Below are 25,045 nucleotides of genomic sequence, written 5' to 3'. Positions count from 1 at the left end.
CAGGTTGTTTTGTTTCTGGCTTAGTCCGAATTCCCTGAAGTGTTGTGCATCACTCTCCACTTTCCTTGTCCTCCCACCATCCAGATCTGAGAGGTAGCTAAATTATATCATGACTTCCTTCAACCCATGCATCTAGGGTTTTTTTTTTTTTGAGATGAAACTACGGCACAGGAAATTTGCATGTGCTGATGCACTCGGGGCTGCTATCCTGCTATACAGGTAGGACACAGTCAGACATGAGAGGTACCTCTTGGCCACCAACTGTTTCACTAGGATCAGATGATCCAGCTATGCTCTGTTGAACAAAATATTTAATTCTACAAATCGTTATAAAATGTTTCACATTTTAAAACTGCCAGGAGGTTCATGCATTCCTTCTGCTCAGAAAGAACATAGAGTTCAGCGTCAATAAGAGTTTCACCAGCCCTTTCTGTGCCTGTTTTGCAAGGAGCGCTGAAGCTGGCTGCCTGAACATTGAACTCTGGAGTCAGTGAGCTAGAGCAGGCGGCACCATGAAGGTGATTCACTGCTGGAGCCAGACTTGTTGCACACAAGAGACATAGCGCAGTGCTTGGCTGGAATGACCCTGCAGCCATCTGGATTCAGAAACAGCCACAGAGAAGACGTGAGATGGATAGGAATGGCTGGGGTGGATAGATGTACAACCAGCTACACTTTTCCTTTTACCTCTGCTGGCTTCAGCATTTAATCGCCCTTATCTGTGCCTCGCAGATTGCTCCATTTCCATGTAGTTTAACACACTTTTAGTTGAGGATTTTTAAAATGCTTTTTTCTTGAGACATGAGCTCCATAAAAACGTGTTTTCCAAGACAACAGTGCTTTAAAATCCTTCTTTGTTTTTCAAAGAATCCTGAGTTTTTATTTGGAGGATCCGATTTTATCATTACTGTAGGAAAACTCACACTCAGGATGACATACGGCCTTAACATTTAGCAAGAGTGGGTTTTGTGGAAAAATTGAGGACATTCACCTGGTAATGGGACATATAATTATGATTATTGTTGGGTACTTCTTACTGGCCCCAAACGCTGCAAGGCTCCTATGATGTCACAATTATAACCAATCCTTTGGCTCTTGGCCAGAATAAAGGTCCTACTGGCCCTTGAAGAGACAGAACAAGATGAGTCATGCACCAGCCCGTTTTTGTATGTGTTAAGCTTGCCAGTACTTGCATACACTATTTAGCTGGCATGGCTTTTACTGTGCCATATGACTTCTGAATTAGCTTTTGCCAAGTGAAGCGTGTTAAGAAGGGACATTCTCAAGCTCGGCTCACAGCCGTGCCTGTCTGCAAAGCTGCTGCAGTGAGAAACGGTGCCAGGGGCTATGTGACAGTGCCCAAGGCACAGGCAGCCCAGGGTTGGCTTGCCTCTTCCTCAGCATTGCTGGTACAATAGATAGTACCAGGACCAAAGACTCTGGGTCTGTGTTTTAGCTCAGAACTCCGTCTCCCTGTCCATCCAATCTGTGTGCATTCTGCTGGCAAACAGGCACAGAGAGAGGGGTAGAAATGGACATTCCTGCTGAATTGTTTTAAATCAGAACTCACTGAAATGACAGCAAGAAAGAAAAAAAAAGAAGAAAAAAGGGAAAAAAGTCAAGGAAAGCTTAAATGACAAAATACAGAAAGGTATATACATCACTGAAACAATAACTGATACTGAGCATCCTTTACAGAAGGGTCCATTTGATGATTTGGGGAATCTACTTATGTATAATTAATGAATTCCTTATGGCTGTTTTTTTACTGTGGAATGCTTTATACTATGGGTACTATGAAGGCAAGGAAAATAGTTTAATACCTGCCCATGAACAGGTTAATAGCGCTAAATACTACCAGCACCTGTACAGATCTTACCCAAGGAAAAGAAAACGTTAAGGACCTTTTTATTTTTTTCCCTGCCCCTCCACAGGGGGCTAGATTTAGACAGTGGAAAATCCCAGACAAGAGAAGAAAAATATCAGATACTAATCCCAAGTCTTAAAAAAATCACAGAGCCTAAGTGACTCTGGTGTGCCCCCAGGGACCCAGAGACAAAGGCAGCTTGTTTGGGAGGAGACAGCCTGGGGGCAGCTCTCTTAGGGGGAGACACCATGCAGGATGAAAGAGGCCGCTATCCAAAAGGGCAGGAGAGGGAAAGCCAGCTCAGCCTGGAAGATTGGGTGGAAATGTCATGTATGGAGCAAGGGAGCTGAGGAGTGGCAGCAAAAATCGATGAGTGCCTTTAGGCAAGGCAAAGTGTGCATATCTTCTGTTGATTTGCTTAGAGATGTACACCGTTTCTCTAGCTAAAAGGGGAAAAAACCAGAACCCACTGAATTATTATTTTGGAACAACTGCAGAACTTGCATGCCTGCATGAAACAGTGGTCACATATTACAGAAAATCATAGAATCATAGAATCATTAAGGTTGGAAAATACCTCTAAGACTATTGAGTCCAACCATCAGCCCATCACCACTATGCGCACTAACCATGTCAGAAATGTGAGGTGTACAACAAATGTTGGTGGACTCGTCTGGCTAAGGGAAGCTTGCCCGTGAGTTGGCACTAGTGGGCCCAAGCACAGCAGGCTGAAGACTGTCCATCCACTTAGGAAAGGTCTAAAGAACCTGGAAATGGAGCTTGTGTCTCTTTTCCCAGAAAAAAATTCTTCGTCTCCTCTTTTTTTGCACTGTGAGGCTGCTACAACTTTCAGCTTCTGTATCAGATGAATAAGAGAAGGAACTAGCTGCCACAGCAGCAACTATATTTAGCAGTATATTCTGCTACTGATGCATATATACCTGGCTCCTGTTGACTATAATGAGAATTATTCTGCCAAACCACAAGGAGAATAGGCCTTTTAGGATTCAGTTTGTACTAACAAAATGTCTATGGAAAATTATACTCTTTTGGTCCATGCTAAATTATTCCAGCTTTTCATTAATACTCATTAAGTTTCTAAGAGCTGACATTTTTAGAAAAAAAATAGTTTTCACTGACAGAAAAAAAGCCATTTAGATAAATGAAGATAATGTTTACTCAGTTTAATAGGAGTAATTTTCTTTTTGGTTCTCAATTAAGCATCAGGATCTGAAGTCAACAAAGGTTGGATCAAGGTCTACAATTTTTTTAATAGGGTTCTTCTCATTTACACTGGAATATGTTGAAAACTCGGGGTTATAATGAATCGTTGCATATGCGTACGTGCAATGCTAGGAAAATTAATAATGTCTTGAATTTGTTTGATATTTGTTCAGCATTCACGAGTAAATAACAAATAACTTGATAAGATTCATCAGAAAAAGCATGTGTAAAACCCACATAGCTGGAAGTAAACTTTTTTACTGCATGAAGCCCACTTTCTCTCCCACCAAGTTATTGTCATTGCTGTGAACAACTTCTTTTCCCCAAGGGCAGAGTGACAGGCTTAGAAATTCTATATAAAATTGCATGTTTTTCAACTGAAGTTTGTATTTAAGTCTTTTTATTTCCAGGTTATTTTAAGCATAGTCAAAAGTAAGCAAAAATGAATCTTTTAGAAAATTTCTGAAACGTGATGGTTCATCACCATGTCCATTATAATGCATACAATGGTACTGTCTGAAGAATGGAATTCAGAATGCCATTATTTAAGGCTATATCAACGATTTGTTGGTTAAAATAATCAGATCTTTTCCAAGTATCTCAGATATGAAGCACATCTGATAGAATTTTACTTCATAATCCACCAAGTCCGAAGTAACTCTATAAATGACAAATCTCAACCAAACACAGCAAATTGCATTTAGCACTAACTGTAAAGGCCAGATACTATGGTATTTTGTTTGGTCAAAATGGGATTAGTAATCAATCCCTCTAAGATATTCTATTAACTTGAAGCACTTTGAATCACACAGGCTAATGATTATGTACATTCTCCTCTTTCCTTCAAAAACTGTTTTTATTTTTCACATTTTCAAACACAAAGCAACAACTAAATGCAATAAGCTGCATTGGCAAAAAGATGTCAAAATATATGGAATTAAAAAATTTCCAATCACAACTTCTGCAGTGTGGCTAGCACTGTATTCCCCAAGGTCTTTGAAATTTTCTACAAGGCTGAAGGAAACTCAGCACATTGCAGAGAAAACCTAGACCACGGCTACCCTAATGCACCAAGGGATCACATACCCGAACACTGGCCTACAATTGTCTGTATCATTAAATTATTCACATTAGAATGGTTTAGACCTTGGCCAAGTCTTACAGACAAAATCCATGCATGCCCAGGGGCCATTCCCCACAGGCAACACTTTGCTTTGTGGCTGTAAGAGAGTTCAGCACTTTGGACATGAGCCATGCTATGTTGACTGGCCTCAGGGCAAGAGAACAGTTATTAGTCCATTTTATTTATTAGTACAGACGTCGCTATGGAATATTCTTGAAAGTGATTTAATTTCCTTTTAGCAGGCTCCTCTTTTCTCCCACAATTTCCTTAATTAGTCTTTCTGCCAAGTGAAGCTAACTTTTAACTCGTGTGTTGCTTCTAAATATGATTAAACAAGATTAATAATAGAATATTTGTCTCAGCTCCCAAACGAGGAAAGCTGCCTCTCTCAGACATAAACAGAGAGCTCACACTTCTTGGGTCAAACCAAAATGGGACGTGTAGTGGGAGAGTTCCGATCAGTCGTTCTGTGATGTAAGAGCTGTCTGTAGGACTGTCACCCTGTGGACTCAATGACTACCAACCATATTGGAACTGAGTGGAAAGTGTACTATAAAATGGCATCTTGTTGTATTGTTCTGGTGATTCAGCTTTCTTAATATCCAGTTTAATCGAGGAAAAAAAAAAAAACAAAACACAAAAAACAGCAACAGAACAACTCCATTTCAAACGATTTATAAATTGTATAGAGGACAATATACATTGCAGAAGAAAGCCTCTGCCACCACAAGATTTACTGGAGGATGCCTTAATCTCAAGTCTCTTTTGTGGTCTCACTTCATCTGAGTGAATCTTACCAAAGGGATATAGAGAAGGCTGCTTTCTAAAGCTGACAGATGAAGGCACCAAGCCCCCGGCTCACAGCAGTGTGAGTATGTATGATTATCCAAATTTTATTCTTCTTTCATTAGGACAGATAGTGCACATCATTTCTGGTATTAATATGCATAATTCTGTTGGCCTCCAAGGAACTGTGGCATGGATTGACAAAATGAGGATCTGTCTGGCCCTTTGCCATTAATAACAAGGAGTCATTTATCTATATTGGAACAAGATGGTGATGGTGCCTCTTTTCCAGCTTTGTGAAGCACTCTAAACAGAGGGAAAAATTAGTAAGTATTTTACTGTATTATTTTGGTATAGCAGAGAGGCTGGATAATTCATTCTGGATTCTCTCTTGCCTTGTCAAATAACAGGGTGTACACACTCACTACAAAACAGCAATTTGGAAAATTAATTCCACCACATTAGCGTGGTAGTGTTTCACCAACTCTTTTATAACAGCCTGCCTCTTCCTAATACAAATCCATTGCGCATTGGCTACTTATGCTCTAAAACGAATGTGAGCCTCTTTCTTCCTGTTCAGTTCAAAATAGGACGTATTTTGCTGTACTTGAGCATGTCAGTACCTCAGTACACGAATGGCTCATGTCACTGAAAGTGCCTTGCGCCCCATCAGGTCCCAGGAGACTGAAGCAGAGGTTACCTCTGAGTGGCATTTACTGTAAGTCTTATTTTCACCATAAGGGTTTCTAGTTTGATCCCCTATTTCCACTAAACTATTTATAGTTTTTGCCTCTTTAAAGTGGTATTTTTCATTGACACTGAAATTCATTATGTTCAAGGTTTCAGTGAGCAGCATACAGCAGGCTACGCATAACAGCATGTACTACAGACCTCAAATTGCTTTGACACACCATTTCCAGCAACAGCAGTGAGAGCAGCAAAAATCCAAGTGTGGCAATTCAGAGGGTTTGCTGATGTACAACTAATTAACAGCTGGCTGATGTTGTCACTGTTAGCATTGCACTTCAGAGCCATTTTACACAGTATTTTGTACCTGAAACTACATGCTAACGGCCAGTGAAGAGACGTTAAGATATCTGGATTTGATTAGTGGACTACAAATGTTCACTGACAACTGAAATACACAACAAGGGTTGTGGCACTGAGGGACATGGTTAGCAGGCATGGTGGTGATGGGTCAACAGTTGGACTAGATGATCTTAGTGGTCTTTTCCAACCTTAATGATTCTATGATTCTATGAACATAAGCAAAAATAGGATGTACTATGCACGGTGCCTAAATGAGGAGTTCTTTCAACTCAGATAGGCTGACGGCGACTAGCAGATCACCTGGAGAAATACTCTGATAACCTGAGAAAGCCAGCCTGGTGCCACCTAGAAGGAGCAAAAGCTGTGAAAAGTGAAGAGCATCTCCACAGCCTTTTGGATGGACAAGGAGGTAATAAAGAGACTGGCAGTACAGCACAGGCAAAGAAAGGCCAAAGCACCACAAGCAGATGGTGTACCCTGAAAACTGCCAAGATATGATGAGTCAGGTGATTACAGTGTACGAAGGTATGCCTATTCTGCAGTCATTGCAGTTTATGTGAGCAAAGTGAAAATATCTCTATGTAGCCCTGGTGTGGTTGTTAATTTTGCTACAGCAAGACAAGGTACTGCATGAACTGCAAATTCTCACTGAAAAGCTGGATAAGATCCAAGCAGAGAGCCTGATGAAGTTCCACGGTGCTGTCATCCACATCGCCAATGGTACCTACCTGGCTGGCTGGGGGAAAGCTGACATAGGGAAATCACACGGAATCACAGAATCACAGAACTGCAGGGGATGGAAGTGACCTCAAGAGATCATCGAGTCCAACTCCCCTGCTAAAACAAGTTTCCTACAATAGGTTGTACACCTAGGCGTCCAGTTGGGTCTTTAATATCTCCACAGAAGGAGACTCTACAACCTCTCTGGGCAATATGTTCCAGTGCTCTGTCAACCATACCAAAAAAAGTTCTTCTGCATGTTAGTATGGAACTTCCTATTTTCAAGGCCATTGCCTCTTGTCTTATTGCTACATACCTCCAAGAAGAGCTTGGCCTCATCCATTTGTCCCCCACCTCCTTTTACATATTTATAAACATTTTTCAGATCCCAAGCTGCTGTAGAAAAGAATCATAGAATCATTTTATTTGGAAGGGGCTTTTAAAGGCCATCTAATACAAATCTCCAGCAAAGAACAGGGATGTTTACAACTAGATCAAGTTGAACAGCACCCAGCCCAGCGTGACCTTGAATGCCTCCAGTGATGGGACAGCCACCAGCACTCTGGCCAAAAGGTAACGTACAACAGAGGTGGGTGCCATGGTGCCCTAAGAAGAGCAATGTTAAGAAACGAGTATTGGAGATTGAATTAGTTGACTTGAACTATAACTTAATGTTTCTGGGTTGTAGTGTTTTGGCTGAAATGATACAATATGAAAATGCATCCAACGCTTTTTCTTTTATTTTGAACAATAAATACAAAAAGAATGACAGTGAAGAGATGCAATTAATGGTATATTTCAGTCAAAATAGTGCCTGAGATGCTCTGAAATTAAGGATACTGAAAGCAAAGCAGCGTTATGAAAGTTCTTCTGGAAGATTACAATGAAAATGAATGATACTTTATTCCTCTGATACATTTTTAATACAATTCTATTACTTCAGAGTACTTTTGCACTCCAAGAGACTGAACAAGAAAGATTGTGCACACTGGGTTCCTTCTGGGTTTTCTAACCTCCCCTCTCCCCCATCTGCAGTTGCTGCATTCCCCCTGCAAGTTCCTCAGGGGTTTCCCCTGGGCTCAGTCACAAAAGCCAGTCTGAATTTCCCCATTAAGGTGCTGAGCTGAGGGCAACCTCTTCATCCTCCTCCCAGACTGCCACAAACCACTCTGCTCACAAAGGTGGCTCTTGATCTGCACGCCTATACTCGTGCAGAGCAGCAAAGTGAGTCTCATTCCACCTGTAGGCTTTTCCCTCCGCTTTGGAAAGCAAGATGAGTGGTTAGAAATATACAGCTGATTACCATATTTGTGTTCTGTAATTCTTCACATGTCTGACTCCACCAGGAGCTTAACTGAAGCCAGTGGGATCTTACAGTCATTAACATTTACAAGGCAGCAGTTCACAGTTGTTGAACTAACAACCTACCCCTAAGAAACTGATTTTTCTCCCCTCTAAGTATTGACACGTGCTCTGCTGGCTGTGATGCTTATTCACAGTGACAGTGTGTTTGGTAGGATTTTGTGTTTTCACAGGATTTGTCTTGCGCAGACAGTTTCTAATTTACCTCTGCTCTTGTTTTAATTCAATCAGCTGATGGAGTGCAGCTGATCTCACAGCACATATGGCTGTTCAGGTTGGAAAAAGCCCTGAATATTTGATGGGTTGATCCTTAATGCTTTCTGCTAAAGAATTAGCAAGCCTGCTAATGAGCCAAGGGATCCCAAGTGGGGTAGGGAAAAAATACAGAATTAGATGCTGTTTTCATTCTTCTTTTTTTTTTTACATTGCTCAACTAAGGGTTGCTGTGTTTTACACAGTCTGACTGGTTTTACAATGTATAGAAATTCAAGTGCATTCATCACACTTAAAAGGACCTGTTTTCATAACTGGATGTTCTGTGGCCACAGGGAGTCACAACCTATTTGCAAGGGCACCCGAGGCACTCACCCTGTGCAGGAGGCTTGGGCACCAAGCAGTTATCCCTCACAGTTTGCAGCTGTAGCCTCAGTCCTTTCACTGCCTCCCCCACTTATTTTTCTGTCTTTCCTGAGAAAACCTTACCTGTCCTTCATCCCATATCCCATCCTGCCTCCCCACTCCCCAAAGGAGGTCACTTCTTCTGTGCTGACTGGCTGAGTCTGGATTCCCTTCAGCCCTTTGCTCAGTGCTTCTGTTGTTCTCTTTCATCAGTTTCCCTCCATTGCTGCATCCTGCAGCCAAATGGTGTTTGCAGACCAAGTGCTTGACACTATGTCCATCTCTCTCCAATTCAGTGACACGTCTCACATCAACCCAAAAAACAAAGGGAATGCACAAGGACCATCTTTAATAATTAAGAGTTCAGATTGCTTGTCTTTGTTTCTTTTCAACAAAGCCACTGCAGCTCTAGGAAATCACAGCTAAGGCTGTAAGAGCAGCCAGATCAATCTCAAAGCACTTATTTTACAAATCCTGAACTGCCTACATCCAGCACTCAACCTTTCTTCTTAAATCCGTTGCAAATATACTCAGAGTGTCTCAGATATTGGTTGCAACAGTTAACTTAGTGGAGTGGCAGAACTTCTGCTCCCATTTTTTTGCATGTACTACAGCAAAATAAATATTTACTCCAAACGCCACCTGTAATAACAGAATATACAATTACACACATACAAGCAAATAGAAATCAGCTAAAATTATGAAGCTCAGTTAGCAAGACTGTTTCAGGAGACACAGGAAATAGACTGGCTTTGGAAATATCTCAGCGATTCAGGCAGCACCTGCTCATGGCAGCGTGGAATTAAGGATATTTGAATAGTATAACTCCTATTTTCTGCTTCAAACTTTTCTAGCATGTCCTCCATCTACAATGTGAAAGCTTACTTTTTATAGCTACAGTGAAATAATGCATCTTTTCTCTCTCAATTTGACATAACATCTGCAAATTGCCCTTACTGTATAGAATCATAGAATGATTAAGGTTGGAAAAGACTTCTCAGATCATTTAGTCCAACCATCAACCCATCTCCCCCACGCCCACTGACCACGTCTCTCAGTGCCACATCCACACCGTCCTTGAACACCTCCAGGGACGGTGACTGCACCACCTCCCTGGGCAGCCTGTGCCTCACTGCCTCACTGCTCTTTCGAAGAAGAAATGTTTCCTGATATCCAACCTGAACTTCAGACCTTTCCCTCTCATCCTATCACTGTTATGTGGAAGAAGAAGCCAGTCCCACCTTGCTTTATCCTCCTTTCAGGTCACTGAAGAGAGTGGTAAGGTCTCCCTTGAGCCTCCTCTTTTCCAAACAGAACAGTTTCAGTTATTTATATTGAAGGCTTTCCTTATAATTTTCTCTGTCCTTGACATGTATGCCTGCAGCTGGACAGAGAAGTCACTATGCTTTGAAGAAGTTGCTATGAATTAGTGCACGGCATTAGATTAGGTACAGGATTCCTGCAGTGATTATAAACTCAGCAGGAGTCCTTATAGCAGCTCCAATCTCGACAGGGTTACTGTCTTGTTAATCAGCCTCCTTCAGGACTTGAAGCAGTTCTGTGCTTCAGTTCTTGGGGGCTTTGCTTGGAAGCTGCAGTTCTGTGCAGAATGATCTGTCAATTTACAAAGTCTACAGAGCTTTGATACACTCAGTAAAACACATCAAAAAAGGCTTGACTTAAGCTGTGGCACCCTGTGTTACACGCAGACCACACAAAACCTATACAATCTTCTTGACATCATGGGTGCAAAATAAGATTTGGAGATTTTTAAGCAATGCCTAAACTGCTCTGGAAGCCCAGGCACAGATGTTAGCTCTGGTCAGGTTCCGAAACCTGCAGGTGATAGGATGCACACCCTCACTCCTCTCACACAGTAGGGGGAAGGGAACACAGGAAAGAAGCCAGAGTAGGTGCTGGACACACTTTCTATCACCCTTCATCTTGACAGAGAAATGAGGACACGTGGTTCACCATGAAGTGCCTGTCCCATGCAAGAGCAGCTTGGGCAGGGAACACACTGCCTAGGAAGGGAGGCTACTCTCTGCTTTGTCTTGTGGAAGAGACAATTATAATGGATTGCAAGGTTTCTTAAAATTTAAATTTGTAAACAACTTCTTCCTTTTGCTGATGTCCTGTTAATTACAAAAGGAAGAGTGGCCCTTCCTGTTATAAACATACTTAGGTGTGATGTTGAAGAGCTATCTTTTCTGAGGGGAACACAAAGATTGCAACTCCCTTGGATTTTTATTGTTCTGCCCTGAAAACCTGTATGGAAACTGCCTAGCAGAAGCAAATTCTGGCTTTACTATGGAAATAGCATCTCCAACAAAAACATGGAAATGGTGCTCCTTGTTTCTGAAGTGCAATAAATAAATGTTGGAAGTGAATTGACCCATTCGGCACAAAAAGAGGCTGTGGAGGATGACATCTGGAAAAACGTGCTTGCCAGGTTTACAAAGTGAGTAGCTGTTACTGTTGCTATTTACACCAACGCCAGTAACAACAACTATTTGTATACTGATTTGTATTGCAAGAGTACCTTTGAACAGCTTTTGTACTATACTAATCCTTGACTCAGAGAGTTAATCTTTCAAGACAAATGAGAACAGGTGGGTATATCTGGCCTAGCTGGGTTGTACAAGGGACCAGTGAACAGTGCTCTCAGACATATGGTCTGATTTTTGGCTGGTGCTGGATAGAGCCAGGAGTTGGACTCAGTGATTCTTATGGGCTCCTTCCAACTCTGGATATTCTATGATTCTATGAGGGACAGCAATGTTTAAGCACGAGAAACAGTAATACACCTGACATCACAACTGTCTTCCCACACTCCTTGTGAAAAAGGCGGCTCTTAAGAGGGGATCTGAAGGTAGGTATGGAGGTAATTGGGAAAGTGTTTAATGCTCTTCCCAGATCTGATGGGAAATATGGGATAAAATAATTCATGTAAAATTTAGCACACTCTTGTGTGCTGGAATCTGGCATCACTGTGATAGCTAACTGGTAGCTAATATGTCAGCACTTGAGTAGACTTGAGGCCTTAGAATTGAAGACAAATAACTCTGCTGGACACAATAGAGAAGGAGATGACAGTGGTGAGATGCAAAGACAAAGGTAATATGGGCCAGATATCAAGTTAGGATTATGATCCACGCAGAGCATGAATGGATGTGGACAAGACTGTACCAAGAAAAGGATGTTGCAGTAATCAAGGTGTGTAATGAGAAATCAGACCAGAATTAGACCTTTGTGAACAAAGAGCTTCAGTTGGAAATGTTACAGAGCATTAGTTTGCAGGATTTACATGTAGTCTTGGACACAGAGATGTGGGGGAATTTTAGAGTGAAGTGATACTCGGGTTACAGACATAGAGGATGGGCAGACTGGAGAGGTTATCCATGAAGACTGAGGGAGAGGACACGATTGAGGGTAAAATGGTGTACTCTCTACTTTTGCTGTGTTAACCCTCAGCAGACAGTGAAATACTGATGTTAAGTGTGGCTTTCAAGCTCTAAGCACACTTAAACTGCCCCCTACCTCCTGCCCTCCTGCTCCTGCCCCCCGTAAGGAGACGGTCTCAGCTTTGAAAGCCTTACATGTTTCTTAGCATCCTATAAAGTCTTCTGAACATAATTTTGCAGAATCAAGGAAATCAGAAAGAATCAGAAATCAGAAAGAAGTAGGTAAAGGTAAAAAAAGCTGGGGGAAGTAGCAGGACATGGGACAAAGCGCTCTGCAGAGCAACTCTGCAGTCCTTGGCAGGAGGAAATGTCCCGTGCAGATATCTCAGCCAGGTATTTTTGGTAGGTATTTTTGTTCTTAGACTGCTTTCTCCAGGGAGAGACAGGATTGCAGCCAGCACCATGACCTGTCAGAAGTGAACAAGGGGTCTTGGGAAAGCTGCTTGCAGTTAATTGATTCATTCAACTTTTAAGCAAAGTGAAAGAATTTAAGAATAAATCCCAATGAACAAAAGGTTTCTATCCATCCAAGGATGTGCTGCAGATTATATCATGAAGCTTCACAAAAATATTTCTTGAGGAAGATGCCCAAGAGACAAAGAAGAAAGAGAGAAACTGTGTTCACCAGTTTGAAGGTGCACCTTACAACTGAAGGTCATATGGTGCATTCTGCACTACATGGGACTGTATGAGATTAGAGTCTTTTACATATCCATGTTCCTACATGTGGAAGGAACCATGTCTTCTCCATTTTTGACCACTTGAACAATTTGTATTTAAGGAGGAAAACTGACTTTCTTAGCTATTCTTTTAAAAAATCCTGTACTAAAAAAAAAGGGTGAATGAGTCCCACATCATAATCTCAGCGCATCGTGAAAAAGCTCTCATGAATTACACTATCCTCTACTAACTTGTAACAAAAGAACAGAGATTAAGTCTAAGACTTGTTGGATATGCAATTAAGTCTTATAACAGCCTACTCTGTAAATGTTAGCTAAGTAAAAGCTCTGCCTGTGAAATCAAAAGCAATCCATCATAATCAACCTTCAATAAACTCTTTGTCCAGTTCAAGAATTAAAAGCTGTATTTAATATATTCATGGAGAATGGAGAAATGCCTTTAGAAACAACAGTCTTAATGCACTGCTAATCTCTAAACCAAATATTTATAGCCCTGTAGTTTATAAACAATCTGGAATATTTGAGTAGTGGATGTCCAAGAGGTGGATGCACACACAGTAATAGAGAGGTTTTACCATTCCATCCACCTGGCTTGGTGTTTTACTATTATATGAATTGTAAATATAAAAAAATATCGTATTGTCAGTGTAGAAAGAGAACTGAAAAGAGCAGGAATTAAAATACATGAAAATGGTTCACTGTTTATTAGTTTGTCTGCTTCAGAAAATAATCAATATCAAAGTTGATTCAAGCCAAGATCTGTCCAGATATGTACTAATTTGGTCCATGAAAATAAAGTAGAAATTACTAGGATAAAAGAAATAATAATGAAATATGGAAATAACTGCAGATTTTGCACATTGTCATTATATAATGGACATAATGGAGATAATGACATTACATAATGGATTCTAATTAAATCCAGGTGGAAAATGACCTTCCTAGACCTCCCTTCAAAATTAAGATTTTTGACAGTCGTGATTAATGGAAACACGCACTTTGCATGGTTTGTAAACCTGAAACATCGTTGTACATTTCAGTTTATAATTTATCCCATTATCTGCTTCTGCATGCATGAAGGTCAGATGTACTGGCACAAAGTAGCAGCGAAAGCCAGAGGCTCTGAAAGGTTGCTTACACACATTTTCAATTCTTTTATTTGGTAAATAATTTTGCCTACTTGTTCCTTAGAAAGATGACAATCTTAAAGTGTGATGTATTTAACAGCAGTAATTGCAATATTCTTGTTCTCTTCCCTTTTTAGACTAAACAAAATGGCACTAGAAGAAAGGGTTTTTTTTTTTAAGAATTCCTACCCGCAATATTTCTTCAATGCAGCTGTTATCTCCTGTTCCACTGTCCTGTAAACAAAATGAAAATTCAGTTTGTTTGTGTTTTAAAAAGAAATAACAAATAGCAGGTTGAGGACACGGTTGTCACATGAAATACATTCAAAATTCTATTACAGTTGCAAAATGAGGCCAAGTCTTTCCAGCCTCTGAAAGTTGCACTGCTGAAAATTCTCAAATTATTCCCTGTCACCACCACAGGAAGATGTAATATTTGCAGTGTTTACATGTGATTGACACATATTTGTATAAATTCATATGATTTTGTTTATGCCACTTTTGGGTGTGCTCCATGTTGTTTCAGATATACTGCTTATAAATAAGCATAAGCAAAATGGTTATTGTCTGTACACAGATCCAATATGTGCAGTTATTTATATCAAATAAATAACATCTGTCTGTATCCTTTGTGCAGGAAAGTTTCTGCAGTGACACTGTCTGTATGAAGTCTGACAGTACATAGGGTAGCTGTAATACTGAGGGGAGAGCTGCAGGGACATCCACACTGAGCACTGACCGGGCAGCACAATAGTTGTGAGAAGGTGATTACTTCTTTAAAAATGCTGACCCCTAAACCCGCCCTGCATGTTGTGAGTTTGAGGATGCATAGGAATTCAGCTCTCCTGAATGGCACAGCTTACTCTAGAGTCACTAGGAAACATTTCTTCTCACAAAGAGTGGTTAGGCAGTAGCACAGGCTGCCCAGAGAGGTGGTGGACTCACTGTCCCTGGAGGTGTTCAGGAAGCATGGGGATGTGGCACTGAGGGATATGGTCAGTGGGCATGGTGGGGATGGGTTGATGGTTGGGCTAGATGATCTGAGAGGTTTTTTTCCAACCAACTGATGCTGAGGGCCTGCCTTTCTCCAGCAGCTCTCTAGAAGACACAGGTGGCTACTGCATGTTGTATATTTTCTAGGGATTTATTTCACCACACAAAATTTTCCGGTGGATACCAAGTTGAATATTAGCCAGTAATGAGCCATTGCCACAGAGATGGCTAATAGTACCTCAAGAGGAGAGTTGTTGAGGGAGGTAATTCCTCCCCTCTAGTCAACACTGTTAAGGCCTCAGCTGAAGCACTGTGTCCAGTTCTGGGCCCTCCAGTACATGAGAAGCATGGACATACAAGAGAGAATCCAACAAAGGGCCACCAAGATGATGAAGGAACATAAAAGAATATCAAAAGAACTTGGCTTTCCAACATGCAGAGCTCTTGTCACCTGAAAACCATACTTCTCTGAAGCATCTGCATTTGTTGCCCACGTGCCCAACAGACAAAAACAATACCATCAGCCACTTTTGCAAGACATAGCCCTGGACACCCTGAATGCTGCTCCCCAGCCTGAGCTGTGGCACAGAGGAGGCCTGGATTCACATTCTCCCATAGCCTAACAGCTATAATCAAGGTCAGCAGTACCATAGCCATGCAGACACAAGGGAACAATCTAAGTTGCGTAATTTTTTCGTGGCTTTTATTTCATATCAATTCATAAAATGTCACAAGGGCATTGTCAGCACTCCTGCCAGATCTTTACTGAATATGGCCCTTGAGTGTTAGACAAATGATCTGTGCTAACTCTTCCTAGTGCAACACATTCTTTTAGCTTTACAGACCCAGGGAACTATAAACGACTGATATCAAAGAGAAAGGAACTAAGCATTCCATGAAGTCAGCCTGTGGATAATTACTTGTATCTGACGTACTAATGCTAAAGAGCAGCTGCAGTCCCACACAGAGAGCCCTGTTCTCATTGCACCCCTGTCCCCATGAGGCACACAATGCTCCCCACCTTCCCTGCTGCTGCGATGCAAGAAAATAGTTCCTGGTGCCAATGAAACTAACAAGACAGACAGAAACACGGATACAGAAACAGCCCAACTGTCTTTGGATCATGAAGAACTCTAAAATTTGTATTAGCAATTTTTGCTTGCCTCTTCTTTGTGGCTTTCCCTCTGTTTTATAATTTTCTTTCCTTAAAGCCTGGTCTGTGATCTTCTGGAAGTCATTGGTGAGTGGTATCTGTCAGTGGTCTGTAGTGGGATCAGTACTGCTTCATATCTTTATTAATTACATAAACAATGGGATCAATTACATTCTCACATTCTCAATGAGTTTTTAGATTACGCCAGACTGAGTGGCACAGGTGATATGACAGAAGGAAGGGACTGTAGTGATACAACAACAGTAAATCATTTTAAATGAAAAGTGGGGAGATTTAGATTAGATATACAGAACAAATTCTTTACTCAGAGCTTGGTGAGGCTCTGCCACAGCTACCCAGAGAAGCTGTGGTGTCCCATCCCTGGAGGTGCTCAAGACTGGGTTGGATGGGGCCATGGGCAGCCTGAGCTGGTGGGGGGCAGCCCTGCTCACGGCAGGGGTTGGGACTGGGTGGGCTTTGAGGTCCCTTCCAACCCGAAGCATTCTATATCATCTATTTTATAATCCCACTAACAACAGTGGGGAGAGTAAAGCCACCACCCTGTATGCCTTTTTTATAAAACAATGTGCTGCTTGACTTCAAGTTCACTGCTCTCCACTGTCATCTTAGACAAAGAGGCATGAGTTGACTTATCACTATATGCCTTATCTATACAATGCACTGATGGCAAAATAGTGCTTGTTACTTTTTTATCAAGGGCAAAATGACTGAGGGTAAATTTGGCAGTAGACTATTTCAGAGGAGGTTCAAAAACAAGCTTCTATTTCAAAACGAAATATCCCTCCTAGAAGTGTAATAAAATAAGTCTGCAAATACTCATCAGCAAAAATTATCCTTCCCATTACTACAGAACTAAAGCCATAGCTGTTCTCCTCAGTACATATCTCTGGGCAGAAAGTAAAAATATTTCCACATCTCTCTCTTAGTATTATCACAGTGCCTTCCAAAAGGCAAAAATAAAGAAAGAAGCACAAGACCAAAGAAATACTATGCAAAAAATGAAAGTAATATTTGGAAAAGAATTCCATTTCTATATTTGTTCTTCATCTTTTTAATGCCAAAGATAAATTTTTAAATGTATTTTTTGCTTTGAATTCTGACTTGCTGGTACGTATCTTTTGTTACTGTTGATATCAAAGTTCCCTGAGTAAGGTTAGAGAGGTTAGAAGTTAATGTCCTGCACACAGCAAGCAAATTCAATTTCACGTGGCTTGGGGCCATATACTTTTCTTTATGATATCAGAGAATCATAAAATCAAAAAAGCACAGAATGGCTTAGGTTGGAAGGAACCTAAAAGATAATCCATCCTAACCCCTGCTGTGGGCAGGGCTGCCCCCCCACCAGCTCAGGCTGCCCAGGGCCCCATCCAACCTGGCCTTGAGCGCCTCCAGGGATGGGGCACTACAGCTTCTCTGGGCAGCTGTGCCAGGGCCTCACCACCCTCTGAGTGAAGCATTTCTCCCTAATATCTAATCTAGATCTCCCCACTTTTCATTTAAAGTTATTCTTGCTATTAGACCATGTAAAAAATTGTTTTCCCTCCTGCTTGTAAGCTCCTTTCAAGTACTGGAAGGTGCCAGTGAGGTTTACCTGCAACTTTCTCTTCTGCAGACAAGCCCAACACCCTCAACATTTCTTCATAGAAGAGGTATTCCAGCCTTCTGATCATCTCCACATCCTTCTCGTGCTGGGGGCCCCAGACCTGGACACAATACTCCAGATGGGGCCTCACAAGGCAGAACAGAGGCAGACAATCCCCTCCTCCCTGCTGGGCACCCCTCTTCTGATTCAGCCCAGGACACAGCCTTCTGGGCTACATACAGTGCAGAGTGTTGATGCAGTACCTAAGGCAGGTCTGAAAGGGGTCTGTAGGCCTTGACTTGGAAATGATTCCCCCTTCTCACTCTCTTTTTTCTCTTTTCCTCTACAAGCTTACATCACAGAGGAAACTTGACAACCTAAATTTAACATATTTTAACAACTACAAAAAATAAAAATAAAATCTAGTCAATGTTTCTTGAAATCTGAATTAACAAAAGAGATTGCACCAAATAGCCCCATGCTATTTGCAGGAATGGGCTTCCCTGGTTCATTCATTGCTGTGTCAGTTCTGGCTTCATGATGCTTAAGAATATATCAAAGTGGGCTACAGCCTCCACAGCTCTGCTGTACCCATTGCCTTCACATCACAGCCAGTGCCAGGAATTGGCACACTCATGCGGCTGGCATGGCACCTGGTGGGAGGAGGCGTGGGGCTGCTGCCGAGGAGCAGCGGCTGCTGCAGAAACAGCCGGGAGCATCGCGCGCTGCTGATAACGCATGGAGCTAATTACAATGCAAAGCACAGAGAACTGTAAGAAAGAAGACCGACGAAAGGCTACAGCGAATCCTTGGGAACTGGAATGTCATTTCAAAAATGGCTACATCTGTGCAAATTTTTTTTTAGAACATTACTTTACTTTTTCTTCCGTTAGCAACAGCTTTCACAAGGAGATACATAGAAAAACTCCGTGGAAAGGAATTGCCTATCTCTGATTCTCTTGTTTCAAAGCTTTGCATGAAGAAAAGAAACAAAAATTACCAGAAACTGTTTTCATTTCAGCCTAAGAGATTTTTACAGTGTGAGCCTTTGGCGTTGTTACTATTTGTGCTAATCACTCTTACAGAGCCTCTAGGAGTTACCAGATTTCACCTCCAACAAACATTAGGGTGATTAAGGTCTCTGGGAAGCTAAAGTGTACTCAGTAGCCCTGCTGGCCTCTCTGGGAGCTAGGTTTGCTGTGTTAGTGCTGGGATGCCACCATTGGCCACCGCACGTCCAGCCCCTGGTACTACCACTGCCCCAGAACTACCCAGCCACCACCCACCAGGAGCACAAGTAAGGGAAAGATAAGTATGGGAGGATCCAGCAGGTGTCAATAGAAGGAAACAGTGCTTAAAAAAGAAAGGCATTCATTTCCATTACAAAATAAGAGTCTGCAATCATAAGTTCCACTAGCAGTTATTTCTCTGGTAGTGATGCATCCTCTGAATGAAGCACACATATCACATAGATGCACTTTTCACAATCCTTATTTTGGTTAGATTGTTTTGTGGGGCAAGGCAAGACTGACAGGTGTGCTTCTACTTTTCATTCTTGCTCATATGTCTGGCCTTCTGCATGTTGGGTAGTGGAGAACTTGCTCTCCTGAATTTAAAGTGGCCTTTCTCTGACTAACAAGATGGGCATTTTCATCTTGCTGGGCAACTTGTGACCTACCAGTGGTACTTCCCTCTAGATGGGCTGGATGTCAGGAAGCTGGGGCACACAGCAGTGCACCCCAACCCACCAGCACTGGGAACACTGCCTGCTCCCCCGCTGCTCAATGGCCTTGTCGCTCCCCAGGGTAACAAGGGCAGAACTGAGCTGGGCGCAGTTATAACAAGGAAAGAGAAAGGAAGAGACTGCTGAGAAAGCTGGATTTTTGGAAGCTTTGTTTTGCAACTGTACTGTTCCTTACTAGTGATTCGGAATGCCAGTGGCCATGATCTGTAGATAGAGCAGTTTTCTCCTGTGCTCACACTGCTGTGATAGGAGCTGTTTCACTTTTACTACAAGGAACTGCTGCTGCTGTTGCCTTAGATGCTGAGATGTGCAGAAGGAACTGGGGATGAACGACTGAATTATCCTCAAGTTCTGTGTCAGAAAATGCTGCACTAATTAAAGTTATTAAAGCTATCTAATTTACAGTGACTGCTAATAAACTGTTGCCCTTAATATGCTCATTTTCTTTTTTGAAACTGTCTTCATATTTATTATGGGGATTATTTTTCGTACCATGGGATCTTGCAACACGGTCTGCTTCAAAAGGGAAGAGAAGAAAGGTTAACAGAGGTTTTATTTCAAGAAAAAAGGAAGAAAAAGCAAGTGATGAAAGTTGTCTCACTTTAGTTTAATGGAAGCATCTGGGTATAGTAACTGTGGGTTTTATAAGTGCAATGTCATCATGCCCCAGTCCTGTGCCAGGAACTGGTAGAGAATGTACCTAATCGAAGAAGATGAATCAAAAATATCCTTAGACAGAAATGCCAAATGACTGGGTAGACTTGCCGTGTACACTAGAAAGGAGAAGCTAATCGAGCAAGAGTGTGATTTGATCACAATGAGTGATGCTTGTTTTGAACTCAGCTCACCTAAAACTGGGGCAGGGCAGCAGCTTTTGGAGACCTCTGAGAAGGGAGACTGCAGAGGGGCTAATGGAGCCACAGTCCAGTGTGTCATCAGCCCTGGATGTGCTGGAGCTATGTGCAGACCAAAGGAGCCAGGGGATGAGAAAGGATCCAATCTGGCATCTAGATGAGGTTGGATCTGGAAGTAAAGGCACTCACTGCAATTTTATTTTTTAAGTAGGAGGGTGATGAGGTTAGAGCTTAACTCCACCAGTTACAGGCACACAGGGTCCGCCACAGAGCTCAGAGGTTCTTTTGCCTGAATAGTGCCTGGCTTGAACTAAGTATAGAAATCCCTAAGTCAGAAAGCAAGGCGTTGCTGAAGGGCTGTGGTTTGGATTGCTGCTGGGATCTTCTCTTTAACTGAGGCACCGACAGCCCAGTTTGGAAGTGGCAGGTCTAGGCATGAATGGAGGGGATAGGGAAGGGCTCTTTGCACTGATGAGATGATCTGAGTCCAAGTCCACTTCAGGAAAAAATCAAGAAAATGAAAAGACAAGAACCCTTCTGAAATTTCTTCATCCTCCCCACCCCTACAGGCCATCAGACAATCAGTTTGCTGGAGCTGCTGGTAACATTTCATCTACTAAAAGATGCTTGGGATCCCCAGATGGAGCCTACTGACAGATGAGTGGAAAAATTTTACAGGCTTTTAGGTTATATTCATAAAAATGAGAAAACCCAAGCACATCAGAATTACATTGTGACCCAGCAACAGTAAAAGAGAGCTGTAATGGGGAAGAACTGCAATGTTCTATTAATAAAATATAAAGATTTTACTGCTATTGGGAAAGATGGATTGTGCCAAATCAATACCATGTCAAAGTATATTAATGTTTTCTTTCGCTAATGAAACAATAGGGGTCGATGTGATTACACTGGCTTCTTACCCATCTGAAGAATATAATGGGATGATAGTAATGAAGACTGCAGTTTTACTTCTTGCTACATGCTCAGTCCTGAGTGGTACCAGGTAAGTGACTTAAAACCAATAGGCATTTACCAAAATGCTATCGACACACCCTGCATAGATTCCACAGCACCCTTTCCCATCTTAAAACCAAAGAAGAATCAGCGGGAATCTCTGGAAATGCTTTCAGTTTATTACATTTTCTACAGCACTGTATGCATGCTTTGATTGTATGAACTAGCTGGTGGTTCCCAACTATTTGTTTCTATAAGGAACATCAGGATGTTTGGGTTTTAAAGCAGATAAGGCACTTCGGTGCCTTCTCCTCTTAGCCCACACTCTACCTCCATAGCCAGCCAAGGAGCCTGTGCTGAATGTGATAGAGATCAGCTTGGGTCCCCCCCATTAGATGCTCTTCTTCCTGCTACATGGATGGCCAATTAGTGTCAACTGGAATGCTCTATTTTTAGTGATGTGGCCGCTTGTCTGCTGGGACCTGGACTGAGACCAATTGATTGCATCTATTATATTGTTTGTGTTTGTTTGGGGAGAATACATAACATCTGTACAGAAGCAACAGTTGGAAAAACATGCATTGTGGAACTGTTAATCTTTTTGTGACATTTTAATATGAATATACCATAAGCTAGTATAATATTCAATAAATTAAATGGATTATTTTGCCAAGAGATTCTTTAAAAATGTTAATTAACAATAAATCAATAAAAACTATTCAACATGAAAATCAATTACATCCCTGTTTACATTATTTAACTCCAAGCATTTGTTTGTGTGCTTGTAATTAGCAAGCTATAAAAGACGCCATAAATAGGTGCATAATGAGAAGAACTGTTTATAAATGATAATTGGTATTCATTCCCACTGAGCCAAAGGTGATGTGATTACAAACTATCATGCTGAAAGGGTTAATCCTCTTACAGATATACAAGTTTAGAGTACAGAGCTCTACAGAAATCTCTCCTGCAAAAAGCCCCTGATTGAAGAAAGCCTCAAAGGAGGATTTGAGGGAAAGAGTAATACCTCATGGGCACTCCGTAAAGCCTATCTACATCCAAGTAGGATTGGTCATGGGGAAAAGCCTACCTTTTGGGTGGTGGGGCATGATAGACAGAATCTGGCACGCAGAATTCAATGTTTGTACAGCATCATCATGTAAACAATATCTAAGTCAAAAGGATGGAGGTGCGATTCAAAATCTGGATGAACACCTTAATAGGAAACAAGACTGGTTTACCACTACCTCAGTCAAAGATTAGGGCTAGGAAGGGTCTGGCTTTTACTGAGGGCTAAAATAGGATCACAGGATGTTCAAATGGCAGCCCAGAGCTCAAAACACTGAGCAGCAGCAGCAGCAGCAGCAGCTTGTGTCTGCAGAAGGTAACACCCGAGTTTTTCTCACTGAAGTGAAAAAGTTTGTTTCCTAGAGCAAAATAACCTCCCAATAATGCCTACTGCTGAAAACTGCATTCTCAATTTTAGAGACTGAGACTGTGTCTTAGTCCACGTCCTGGAAACATTTGGCTTTCTATCGAAGCTTTCTGCTTTTCAAGGAAGTCACCAATATTTGAGAAGGAGGCAATTTTGGCTTTGGCAGTGTCTCCTCCTCAGCAAAACAGAAAGCTCATGCTTTCATAGCAAGTGCTTTGGTGAGGGCAGGAGCCATCAAGAACCCTTGGCAGAACAGGTCTGAAGTATGAGCAGAGCACTGGGCATCTGGCCATGAAGCCAGCCCAGTTAAACAACCTCTTTGCAAATCCAGAGATAAACTACATTTTCTACTTTGTCAGGGCAAAATTCATGTTTATTTCCTTTCTTTTCTGGACTCTGAACTGAAGTTAATTAGCGTTGTCCTGAAACACTTACAATGTATTGCTTTCCTTGGTCTGCACAGAATATCATCATTTCATGGAAAACATGGATCAGGATCAGGATTTTTTTAGAAAAAGGAAAGTCTATTATCTGTAATGAATAAAGAGTGGTACCCAGTGGTTTGAGAATCACAGCTTGGTCTTATGGCTAAAACACGTCCTGGTCATGGCAGTTATGACCTGGACATCTATTTGTCCAAGAGGGATGCAATTTGCTACTGGATACCCAAAGATTTATCAATGAAGACGAGCAATCATATGCATCTGCATCTCTAAAGCAGTCCCTTGAACTTCTGGTCAGCTCAGGTGATTCTCTGCACAGAGGCTGACAAATAGCACAATTCTCAAAGCTGCAGGGAAAATCTCAGCAGAGCTTTATTGTGCTCTCAGCATTCCTGAAAGTCAAAAGAAAAATCAAGCCATGCTACGGTCCCTGACAGACTGATGGAAACACACTCACCGCACAGCTACTGAAAATTGTACTCTCCAAACGTTTTGCAGAGCTAATAGAACATGTGAAATTTCAAATAAAATGTCAGTGCTGTAATGTCTTAGGACTCTTACTTTTCTCTTGTTTTCATGTATTCTCAGGTTAGCATTCCTTTCAAAGGGGATACTGCATTCAAAAACCACAGTGCTTTCTGGTTTCGTAACAGCGAAATACAGACAGAAAGGAAGAAAAATCAGCCTCCTCTTTCCTGGATTTTGTGTCTTTGAAAGAGTTTGCTTACCCTTCTGGTAGACACTTGCCAGCTTCCAGCTGTTTGCACAGAGCTCACAGCTAAAAGCTAATGGAGAATCATTTTTAAATCCCAGAAACACAAAACTGTATAAACCACAACTTTTCGCCATGTTACTCAGGGGCAGTAACCACATATCACTGTCACATTAACAGTTTTTCTTTTTAATACAAAAAAACCCTAGTAATAAATCCCTTTATAGCAGTGCAGTGCCATGGAGCAGGGTACGAACTTCAGTGCCCTGGATATGCCTACATAAAATTACTCTTTATGCAGTATTACTGCCAAAAATGGTTTTAAATCCTGAATGCACCAGCATTTTACATATGCAATACACAACACAGCGTCAGGAAATGAAAAGAAGGAAACAGCAGTAATGGTAAAGTTTAGTTTGTATTGGTTTTAGACAACGACCAGTGCTGCACTGCACTAGAGAGACTGCCCTTAGGTTTGGTTGGTTTGCATTTCCAAAGTTTTCATGATCTGGATTCAAAAAAGAGCTGGCTTTTGGATTTTAATTTTCTATTTTATTTTATTTTTAAAAAAATTTTAGCTGAAGTTTCACGAGCTATATTTTCTCTAGAGGAAGAGCAGTTCACTGCAGCCCCATTTCATTTTAAATGGAAGCTGAACAGAGAGAAAATCTGCAATGCCGTTCCTGCTCACAGGAATTTCCATTTAGGTCGAGTACAACAAATATGCATTGTTTTAAGGAGCAGAAGCAGATCTCTGTCCCTCTAGAAGACCAGAAGGTCTCACTGCACCCCAAATTATAACTGCATGTGCAAAAACCATGAGTACAGTAGGAAAGCTTTTGAGCCAAGAAGCCACAAGCTTTGCTTTTGTTACACGATCTTGATGAATTTATTTCAGTGCTTTTATTCAGGTTTCAGGATGTTGAATCCTTTAAACTTGTTAGTATTTTCCTTTTTATTGTTCTCTACTGTCTTTCAGTGTTTTATTTTATTCCTTTGTTCCTCAGCGCAACTGAAGGTAATACAGTCTTGGGCCTATTACCCTGAATCCCTTTGATCTTGCGATGGGTATCAACAAAGAAGTTATTTGTTCTCAACACATTAAACCCTTCTGCACAGCTTTTTACAAATTC

At 41.5% G+C, this 25,045-nt stretch overlaps 1 long non-coding RNA gene across 1 annotated transcript in view; it reads right to left on the bottom strand.

The window, feature by feature from the left end:
* Positions 1 to 14,317, bottom strand: part of LOC104912671 — a 48,832-nt gene extending 34,515 nt beyond the window's left edge. The window contains exon 1 of the long non-coding RNA XR_794795.3: positions 14,211 to 14,317. This is a non-coding gene — a long non-coding RNA (uncharacterized LOC104912671). The remainder of the gene's footprint in view (positions 1 to 14,210) is intronic.
* Between the last annotated feature and the right edge of the window lie 10,728 nt (positions 14,318 to 25,045).

Source organism: Meleagris gallopavo, chromosome 1, assembly GCF_000146605.3.
Source record: "Meleagris gallopavo isolate NT-WF06-2002-E0010 breed Aviagen turkey brand Nicholas breeding stock chromosome 1, Turkey_5.1, whole genome shotgun sequence".
NCBI classification, from domain to species: Eukaryota; Metazoa; Chordata; class Aves; order Galliformes; family Phasianidae; genus Meleagris; species Meleagris gallopavo.
Note: the sequence above shows the minus strand (reverse complement) of the source record. Positions and strands in the feature narration are given on the sequence as shown.